This window comes from Ahaetulla prasina, chromosome 2 (assembly GCF_028640845.1).
Source record: "Ahaetulla prasina isolate Xishuangbanna chromosome 2, ASM2864084v1, whole genome shotgun sequence".
In the NCBI taxonomy this organism is placed as follows: domain Eukaryota; kingdom Metazoa; phylum Chordata; class Lepidosauria; order Squamata; family Colubridae; genus Ahaetulla; species Ahaetulla prasina.
Genome location: NC_080540.1, coordinates 11,599,034 through 11,608,171, shown reverse-complemented (window position 1 = coordinate 11,608,171; position 9,138 = coordinate 11,599,034). Strand labels below are relative to the sequence as shown.

General features: G+C 39.2%; 1 pseudogene; it reads left to right on the top strand.

Annotated features, from left to right (window-relative positions):
• The first annotated feature begins 751 nt into the window (after window positions 1-751).
• Window positions 752-5,823, top strand: LOC131190365 (zinc finger protein 271-like; annotated as a pseudogene).
• Window positions 5,824-9,138: the final 3,315 nt, after the last annotated feature.

The window sequence follows — 9,138 nt, the reverse complement described above, 5'->3', positions numbered from 1 at the left end:
AGTTGATGTCAACCAAACATGGAGTAGACGTTTGCAGCTGTGTTGATGGATCTTGATTGGTTGATGGAGTTGATGTTTGCAGATTGGTCAGCTTTTTTGTAGCATCCTGTGTGGATGTGCGCCCATTAGTCTTAACGACCTGGGTAATGGGCTGTGTTGCAACATCCTGAGCTCTAATGCTGTGACATCCTGAGTACTGGGCTGCAACCTCCTGTGTGGGTGTGGTCCTAGCTGTGTGCCCATTAGTCTTAACGAGACTAGTGAGTTTGCCCCATTTTACAACCTTTACTATCACATTTCTTAAGTGAATCACTGCAGTAGTTAAATCAATCAAACTTTCCAAGTGACTCTGGCTTCCCCATTGAGTTTGCTTGTCAGAAGGTCGAGAAAGGGGGTCACGTTATCCCAGGGCACTGGGGTATAACAAATATGAGTCATAAATATGAGTCAATTGCCAAGCGATTGAATTTCCATCACATGACCATGGGGATGTTGCAAGACTCATAGGTGGGAAAAAACGGTTATAAGTTACTTTTTAGTGCTGTTAATAACTTCAAACAGTCACTGAAAGAACTGTTGTAAGTGGAGGACTAGTTGTACAGGTAGTCTCCAGGTTACAAGTGTTTCCTTAGCGAACATTCAAAGTTACATGTTAAGCGTCCCCTAGTGTTTATGAACAAGCCCCGAAACCATGAATGTTCCAAAATGTTACAGGAAAGTGTAAAAATTCTTCTCCTTTCTCAACAGATGAGAGACAAGGGAGAGAATAACAAGAACAAAGATTTGGCTTGGAAAAAATAGAGTCTGTGGAACTGAAGCAAACATTACCTAAGAAATCAAGGGGGATAATATTGGAAGAATGAAAAAGTTGAAATAACTGGCAGTCAGTCGGAAGGAAAAGGTTACTAGGACAGCCAAAATGGGGAGATACAAGAGCACTTGCACTGGGAACAAACACTTTGCATGTCCGGATTGTGGGAAAAGTTTCACCTGGAATTCTAGCCTGGTCATCCACAAAAGAACTCACATGGGAGAGAAATCATATGAGTGTCCGGATTGTGGGAAAAATTTCCAGCAGAATTCCCACCTGGTGGATGAACAGAGGACTCACACAGGAGAGAAACCATATAAGTGTTGTGATTGTGGGAAATGTTTCTCTCGGAATTCTAACCTGGTGATACACCAGAGGACTCACACAGGAGAGAAACCATATGAGTGTCTCTATTGTGGGAAGAGTTTCAGTCACAGTTCCTACCTAGTGAAACACCAGAGGACTCACACGGGAGAGAAACCATATGAGTGTCCGAATTGTGGGAAAGGTTTCAGTCAGAATTCCCAACTGGTGGATCATCAGAGGACTCACACAGGAGAGAAACCATATGAGTGTTGTGATTGTGGGAAATGTTTCTCTCGGAATTCTAGCCTGGTGATACACCAGAAGACCCACACGGAAAAGAAACCATATGAGTGTCTGTATTGTGGGAAGAGTTTCAGTCACAGTTCCTACCTAATGAAACACCAGAGGTCTCACATGGGAGAGAAACCATATGAGTGTCCAGTTTGTGGGAAAAGTTTCCGTCAGAATTCCCTCCTGGTTGATCATCAGTGGACTCACACAGGAGAGAAACCATATAAGTGTTGTGATTGTGGGAAAGGTTTCTCTCGGAATTCTAGCCTGGTGATACACCAGAGGACTCACACAGGAGAGAAACCATATGAGTGTCTGTATTGTGGGAAGAGTTTCAGTCACAGTTCCTACCTAGTGAAACACCAGAGGACTCACACGGGAGAGAAACCATTTGAGTGTCCAGATTGTGGGAAAGGTTTCCACCAGAATTCCCATATGGTGGATCATCAGAGGACTCACACAGGAGAGAAACCATATAAGTGCTTGAATTGTGGGAAAGGTTTCACTTGGAATTATAGCCTGGTGATACACCAGAGGACTCACACAAAAAAGAAACCATATGAGTGTCTGTATTGTTTGAAAGGTTTCAATCACAGTTCCTACCTAGTGAAACACCAGCGGTCTCACATGGGAAAGAAACCATATGAGTGTCCAGATTGTGGGAAAGGTTTCCAGCAGAATTCCCACCTGGTGCAACATCAGAGGACTCACACGGGAGAGAAACCATATAAGTGCTTGAATTGTGGGAAAACTTTCAGTCAGAATTCACACCTGCTGAACCACCACAAAACTCACACAGGAGAGAAACCATATGAGTGTCTGGATTGTGGGAAAACTTTCCGTCAGAATTCCCACCTGGTGAAACATCAGAGGACTCACACAGGAGAAAAACCATATGAATGTCCAGATTGTGGGAAAACTTTCCGTCAGAATTCCCACCTGTTGGAACATCAGAGGACTCACACAGGAGAGAAACCATATAAATGTCCAGATTGTGGGAAAAGTTTCAATCTGAATTCAAACCTGGTGAGACATCGGAGGACTCACGCAGTAGAAAAGCCACATGAATGATACACCAGAGGACTCAGACAGGAGAGGAACCGTATGAATGTCCAGATTGTGGGAAAGATTCCAATATTGGGTCTAGCCTTATAAATCATGTAAGGTTACACATAGGGGAGTAACTATTCAGCTACCCAGATTGCAGAGAATAATTGTTTTGCGCAAGGTTTCTCCCTTATCACACACAAGAAATTGCAGTTCAGGCAAAACTTTTTTTGGAATTTTTTTTATTTTTTAAAACAAACAAACATAAAAGCATCTTCAATCCAATCATAGTGTGTTGGTAGGGTGGTTACAAAACTCTTGTACAATTTCAAGATAAAAATATCTTTCATTCATCTGATCTTACATTAAATCTTTTCTAACATATCCTTCCTTCTAACCATTGATAAAATAAATCCCATATCTTATAATAATGCTTATCTTCTTGTTCTCTGATTTCAAATGTCAATTAACTCATTTTTGCACATTCCATTATTTTCCTAATAATTTCATCTTGCAAAGGTAGTTTCTCATTCTTCCAATTTTTAGCAAACACAATCCTAGCCGGTGTTATAACATTCACCATCAAATATCTCAATTCTCTACTATATGTTTCAGATTTAATCCCCAATAGAAAAACTTCTGGCTTAAAGCCTATGTGTTTTTAACCATTTTTTCCAATCATGTATATATTTTAGTCCAATATCTTTTAGCTTCGACGCATGTCCACCACATATGGTAGTATGATTCAGGTATCTGATGGCATTTCCAACATTTTTTGGATTTATCTTCGAACATTCTGGCAATTCTTGTTGGGGGTAAATGCCACCTATAAAACATCTTATACAAATTCTCTTTAGATGCTGTAGACCTTGTCATTTTATAATTATGCGTCCATAATTTCTGCCATGCCTCTAGATCTATCCCATGTCCAAAATTCTTCCCCCAGGCAATCATCGTCTCTTTAACTTGTTCTTCTAATTTAACCTCTAGTAACTATCCATACAATTTCCTAATTAAATTGTCATCAGCACCTGTTAAGATCTTATCAAAACTAGTCAAATTGTTATAGAAGCCTTCTGTTTTGGAATCTATCATATCTGGAGTGTATTTGTGAGTAAGAAAACCAGTTCATTTTTATGCCTTCCGTTTCTAGTTCTTGCATAGTTTTTAATTCACCCTTTTCATTTAACAATTCATTGTATCTAACAATTTGTTCCTTTCTAAATGTTATTGAATATGAGAATGCCTCAATAGTTGATATCCAGACTGGGATTTTTTAAAAATGACTTTTCTTAATCCTCTCCCAGTTTAATAACAAAGCCTCTCTTACAAAGTGTCTTCTAAAATACCCCTATGTTTTAGCTTGCCCATACCATAAAAAAGCACGCCACCCCAATAACAAATCGTGGCCTTCCAAAGTCAGTATTCTATTATTCCTTAAGGTTATCCGTTCCTTGATCCACATTAAATTTGCCGCTTGATACTATAATTCCCTGTTGGGTAGTCCAAAACCCCCTCTTGTTCTCACATCTTGCAATAGTTTTAGTTTTATCCTCACTTTTTTACCTTGCCACATATATTTCAACATTATTTTATTCAATTCCTCAAAATATCCTTTCCCCAATCTAATTGGAATTGTCTGGAACAGATACAAAATTCTAGGTAGAATATTCATCTTAATCGTTGATATTCTTCCAATCAATGATAATTGCAAATTCTCCCATTTTGCCAAGTCTGACACAATCTGCTCTTTGAGTTTATTGTAGTTATTATCTTTCAATGTGCTACATCTTGCAGTCAAATATATCGCCAGATATTTCACTTTATTTGTGATCTGCATCTCTGATCGTTCTGCTAGTTCAATTTTTTGCTTCATTAACATATTTTTTGTTAAGATCTTCGTTTTATCCTTATTTATTTTCAAACCTGCTACTTTTCCAAATTGTCCTATTTTATCTATCAAAATAATTATAGATTCTAGCGGATCCTCAATAATAAAGACCAAATCATCAGCAAATGCTTGTAATTTAAATTCTTCCTTCTGAATTTTCATGCCTTTTATTTCTCTTTCCTCTCTAATACTTCTATTTAATACTTCCAATGTTAGTACAAACAGCAGAGGTGAGACCGGGCAACTTTTGTCTTGTTCCTTTTTTAATTTGAATCGATTCTGTTAGTTCGCCATTTATCATTACTTTAGCTGATTGCTGTGATATATAGCTTTTATTGCCTTGATAAACTTTCCACCAAAAGCGCCAATTAACATTATCAAAGGCTTTTTGTGCGTCAAGGAAAATCATCTGTTTTTCCGGATGGGCCTCATAATATTCTAGAGTGTCCAATATTATCCTCATATTATTTTTAATATGTCTTTTGGGCAGAAATCCGTTTTGATCAGAGTGTATAAAATCATTTAAGCATCTTTTAAGTCTTTCTGCCAGTATTAAAGCAAACATTTTGTAGTCTGAGTTTAACAGAGATATAGTCTATAATTTTTAACTTCTTGTAGGTCCGTGTCCTCTTTCGGGATAAATGTAATAAATGCCTCTGTCCATGTCCCAGGTATTTTCTTCCTTAACATCACTTCATTCATAACCTCCAATAATGGGAAATTCAGCTGTTCTTGAAATGTCATATAATATTCAGCTGGCAATCCGTCTGGGCCCGGCGCTTTTCCACTTTTTTGTTTTTTAAGTGCTTCCATTAATTCCATCATTGCTTTATTTCCTTCCAACATCATTTCAGTATCTTTGGAGATCTGAGGCAAGTTTGCTTTCTGTAGATAATGTTTAACGTTTCCCTCATCAATGTTCTCTTGCTCATATAGTTTCCTATAGTAGTCTTGCACAATTTTTTTCTTCTCTTCATTCCCATATTTAATCTGTCCTTGGTTATCCACTAATTGTAATATTCTCCAGGGTTCTTTCTCTTTTTTCAATTTATAGGCTAACCATATACCTGGTTTATTAGCATTTTCAAAATAGTTCTGTTTTACCCCTCTAACTTTTTGTGCCAATCCTTCTTTTTTGATTAGAGCCATTTTATGTTTAATTAAATCCATTCTCATTTTAATATCTTTTTCCTCTGGAGATTTTTATAAATCTTGCTCTAATTTTTTGTGGCTATTTTCTAATGTTTGATGGGCTTGTCTTCTCTTGGAATTTCTTTCCCTTACATAGTCTATCATCAAGACTCACACAGGAGAAAAACCATATGAGTGTCTTGAATGTGGGAAAAGTTTCAATTGAAATTCCTGTTTGGTGATACACCAGAGGACTCAGACAGGAGAGGAACCGTATGAATGTCCGGATTGTGGGAAAGATTCCAATATGAGGTCTAGCCTTATAAATCATTTAAGCATCTTTTAAGTCTTTCTGCCAGTATTAAAGCAAACATTTTATAGTCTGAGTTTAACAGAGATATAGGTCTATAATTTTTAACTTGTTGTAGGTCCGTGCCCTCTTTCGGGATAAGTGTAATATATGCCTCTGTCCATGTCTCAGGTATTTTCTTCCTTAACATCACTTCATTCATAATCTCCAATAATGGGAGACTCAGCTGTTCTTGAAATGTCATATAATATTCAGCTGGCAATCCATCTGGGCCCGGCGCTTTTGCACTTTTTTGTTTTTTAAGTGCTTCCATTAATTCCATCATAGTTATATTTCCTTCCAACATCATTTCAGTATCTTTGGAGATCTGAGGCAAGTTTGCTTTCTGAAGATAATGTTTAACGTTTCCCTCATCAATGTTCTCCTGCTCATATAGTTCCCTATAGTAGTCTTGCACATTTTTTTTCTTCTCTTCATTCCCATATTTAATCTGACCTTGGTTATCTACTAATTGTAATATTCTCCGGGGTTCTTTCTCTTTTTTCAATTTATAGGCTAACCATCTACCTGGTTTATTAGCATTTTCAAAATAGTTCTGTTTTACCCCTCTAACTTTTTGTGCCAATCCTTCTTTTTTGATTAGAGCCACTTTATGTTTAATTAAATCCATTCTCATTTTAATATCTTTTTCCTCTGGAGATTTATATAAATCTTGCTCTAATTTTTTGTGGCTATTTTCTAATGTTTGATGGGCTTGTCTTCTCTTGGAATTTCTTTCTCTTACATAGTCTATCATCAAGACTCACACAGGAGAAAAACCATATGAGTGTCTTGAATGTGGGAAAAGTTTCAGTCGGAATTCCAGTTTGGTGATACACCAGAGGATTTAGACAGGAGAGGAACCGTATGAATGTCCGGATTGTGGGAAAGATTCCAATATGAGGTCTAGCCTTATAAATCATGTAAGGTTACACATAGGGGAGAAACCATTCAACTACCCAGATTGCAGACAATAATTGTTTTGCACAACATTGCTCCCTTATCACACAAGAAATTGCAGTTGAGGCAAAACTTGATGGATATAGAGGAATCTTCAATTTTGATTCTTGTCTCTCATTTGTAACCGAGCTGAGCATTTAATTTCTTGCATGGTTCTGTTTAGTGAAACAGATCTCAGTATCAAACATGAGGGGTGGGGTGGGGTAGGGTGATTAGGTATGTTTGCCACCTTGAGTTATTTCTGCATATAATAAATGGGGATAAAGATATGTATGTATTTATGTATTTTTATTCAGTAACAAAATGTATCTGCCAAGTGAGCTCATATGACTCCACATCGTTTACAACAATAAAACCTTATTACAGAAACCAGTAAACCCTCGTATGTAGCAGGTGGCAAAATGCAAAGCCTCTGCAGTTAAAGTGTACTTGCCTTCTAAATACAGAGCTTAAAAGGGGATGACGAGCATGTTGAATTGCCCCTTAAAGAAACGAATCCAATGCAGCTCCACTACAAAGATGTTAGCTGGCCAATCTAGGGATACCTATTACTCTGTGCGGTGCTGCGTTATGGGCCAGTTGAAGTTTCTGGATGGCCCAGGGTAGGAATCCAAACAGGAGGTGACCAAGGCAAGAGTGACCCACTGTGCAAGGATTCCCTGGTCCAAGAAATGGCATAATTGGTGCACCAGATGGAGCTGTGCAAGGCCCCTCCCCCAGTCATGATGTTCTCAAGCAGGAGCCGTGACTCCAGGAGGACCTGCAGGTTGCGCACCAGCTCAGTCCCCAAAGGTGATCACATGATCCCAAGACAGTGAAACTATCACAAATACAGTATGACTCAACACGTTTCTGAATTTTGATTGTGTGACTATGGGGATGTTGCAATGGTTGTGAAAAAAAGACTTGGCCTCTTCTACCCACAATGGAACTGTCCATGGAGGCAGAAGTAGAACCACTGTAACAAAGTGCCTTCCATTTCCAGTCCTGAAAAGCTGGTTGATGGTATTTAAACCTGATTGAAAGTCTAGGAAGGGACATAATGGTTGTATCCTGTCTATTGCAACCAATGGCATTTTAGTGATGTTCCCTGGCCTGAACTGTCAAGAGTTTGTTGCAAAATCAAATCCAAAAAGCACACACAGGTAAACTGATTCAGCAGGATTCATTAACTTCTTTATATGCATAATAACACATGAAGTAAATTTACAATACCAACAGCAGATTCTTCCAACGTGGCAGAGAGTTACCGGCAGAGGAGAGAATAGTGCTTAGTTTCAATTCAGCAGAGCAGATAAGCCCAGACTTGTTTAGTTCTCAGCACAGATCCAGATCTGCAGAGCCACGCCCAGACTCCTTCCAGTTTCAGTTTCCAATTCCGCTCCCATTGGCTGAAATGTTGCCATGCCTATTCATTGGCTGACCTTATTACTATGTCTTATTCTAGCCAGTCCCTAATGGCTGACCTGTTGCCACTGTGTTTATCTCAGTTCATGAATATTCTGACATGAACCCAGTCTGAGAAGGGCCCAGGCGACTTTCTCCTCCTGCACAGCCCTTTCTCCGGGTGTCAAAGTCAGAGCTAGAAGCAGAGGGTGAGTTGAAGTCCCAGGCTGCCAGCCTTTCATTGCCCTCTTGTAAACTGCATTTACAAAAGATTTTAATCTGCAGAAATGCCTCCAACTCCTCTGGCAGGAAAAACCTACATGCATAAAAAACTGCTGTTGAAGGTATCAAGCCGGTCAGGGGGCCAAGTGTCCAGAAGGGGGAAAATGACACGTCCGGTCTTCTGTATTTGTAAAAGAAATATGGGTATTTCTCGGGTTGTGACAGCAATTGGTGCCGGAGTTTTCCTGCACCCCCAAGATGGAGAACTGACTGGAATAGTCTTTGCTGATTCTGTATGGAGATGATCTTTCTTGTTGCCTGAAGGCACATTGTGTTCCCCCCACGGAGGCTTTCCCTTGGTTTAGTTCTTGCAAAGGAAGCTCCAGGCTCAGTTCTAGTGACGATGACAAAATCCCTGTGAAACCCCAAAGGACAGACTGGGGCTCGATCGTCCTGGAGAAAATTCTGGATGTGGTCGCTTATCAGTGGAAATGGCACTTCATTTAAAAAAAAAAATCTTAAAAGCATCAGATAGGGACAGAATGAGCGTATTTTCAGTCTTCTGTCAGTAGATGGAGCTCTAACACTACACTGGAAATCCTCCACTCTAATAGCGGTATTGGTGGTGGCTGAGATCCGACATCCAACGGGTGTGATAGAGTTAAAACTACGGAATATTGCTAGAAAGGCTCTAGACCAGAATAGAGGAGATGGGGAGGGGAACTTCCTCTTTCGGCTCCCAGG